Source organism: Gavialis gangeticus, unplaced genomic scaffold (genome assembly GCF_001723915.1).
Source record: "Gavialis gangeticus isolate Ggan-Ray unplaced genomic scaffold, GavGan_comp1, whole genome shotgun sequence".
In the NCBI taxonomy this organism is placed as follows: Eukaryota; Metazoa; Chordata; order Crocodylia; family Gavialidae; genus Gavialis; species Gavialis gangeticus.
In genome coordinates this window covers 3,926,795-3,928,480 of record NW_017729002.1, presented here as the reverse complement: position 1 = coordinate 3,928,480, position 1,686 = coordinate 3,926,795, and the positions used below count along the sequence as shown (strand labels likewise).

At 37.2% G+C, this 1,686-nt stretch overlaps 1 protein-coding gene across 2 annotated transcripts in view; it reads right to left on the bottom strand.

Moving 5' to 3' along the window:
• The window catches only part of TXNDC11 (thioredoxin domain containing 11), a 110,894-nt gene that overhangs the window by 2,066 nt on the left and 107,142 nt on the right, over positions 1–1,686 (bottom strand). The gene's annotated exons all lie outside the window — the stretch shown is intronic.

Below are 1,686 nucleotides of genomic sequence, written 5' to 3'. Positions count from 1 at the left end.
GATATCTTTTATTAGACCAACTGAGTACTTGGGAAAAAGTTCTTGGCAAGCTTTCAGGAGCAGTCACCTTGGAGTCTCAGATGAGCAGAGACTCCCTATTTCTGAACAAGGGTGACTGCCCGAAAGCTTGCTAATAAAAGATATCACATCTACTCAAAGATCCTTGCCTGCCAGTGACATCTAGAAGAGCTCAAATTTAACTGCCATATACTCTTGCTTATGAGTACATGGAACTGATATTTTCTTGCTCTTCCCTTATTAAACCTTTGTATGTAATACAGTCTAAAACTATACAGAAGAAAAACAAGGAAACCAATAAAAGAATGTTATGATTGAGCCACTACAGGACTTGAGCTGCTTGGTCTTACAGCCTTTACTAGTTTTTGTATTCTCTCTCAGTTGATCTTGATAGAAACACGCACAGCAAATCTTCTGAAGCTTAGAGTAGGCAAACTGAAGTCAACTGTTTAAAACAATTAAAAAATCCACAACCTAGAAAACCTAAATATTTTGCACAATATTTTACAATGCAGCAGTACTTTTTGTCACTCATTTTTAAGTACTTTTACTTTAGTATGAATATAGTGATACGCTTGCCAGAAACACCACCACTGTCATGGTTAGGTTACTAGCAGTTAAGAGAGACCGAAGAAAATTCTACAAGATGTTCCCAACTACACACTGATTTAGTACTTCTCACATAGGCACCAACTTTTATTTTTGCTGGGAGGTGGCCCAAGATGATGGACACATGGAAAGTTTTATGCATTTTGGTTGACAGCCCTTTTCCCGAGGGGGCCAGGGCCTTCAGGTCCCCACACAGTCAACACTTCTGACTTCTCATCTAGGAGGAGACTTAAAGCAGCTAACAATCTTTGATGCTTAAAAAGGAAAGTTACATCAGCAACTAATACTCATTTCAGAAACTAAGATATCCTTTGGTATAAACAAGCTAGAATTGGAAGATAGCTTAAGTGCAGTAACCAACTCATGAGCTTGAAAAATAAGATGCATTCGTAAGTGTGGTCAGTAACCTTAAATTTATTCCAGTTTTCTCCAGGAAATTTGATCCACTTGATGTGTGAAATCTCTTGCCCAAATCTACATCTCCAAAGGTACTTCTTCAAAGCTTTTCTTTTCTTAAGTATTAACACACTAACTGTATAAATCTCTAAACACGCACTTTTGCATCTGGACCCTAGGTACTGTTGCAAATACAACTTGAGATGCTGCACTTAAGAAACAGAAGAGAGATAATTGTGCATTGTCCTATTAAAACGTTGAAACTGAAATCTAGTCTGTATTAGCTCATTTTTCTCATGTTTTTGAGACATGCTATAGCCTTAAGAGTGTAACTGTCCAAACTACTGGATTTGTTTATAAGCTAAGTGTGTACACTTGCATCACTTGCCACACCAAACTTCACTAGTGTTAATAACTAGCAAAAAATTAATATACCTCTTTCAAATAGCACAAGTTTTGTATTTATAGGGCTTAAAAAGATCTGGATATAGAAATAGCTCTCAAAAATTTCTAGGAAAGAGATCATGGTTTCTTTCTATGTTCAATGTTCACCTAAGTCCTTTGTTTGCCAGATGGTGCCTTCAATTACATTTAGTTTCCTGTTAAGTGGCTATTCCTAGAGAACCCCCCCCCCCAGACTATTTGGTCTGTCATGTGTGATTT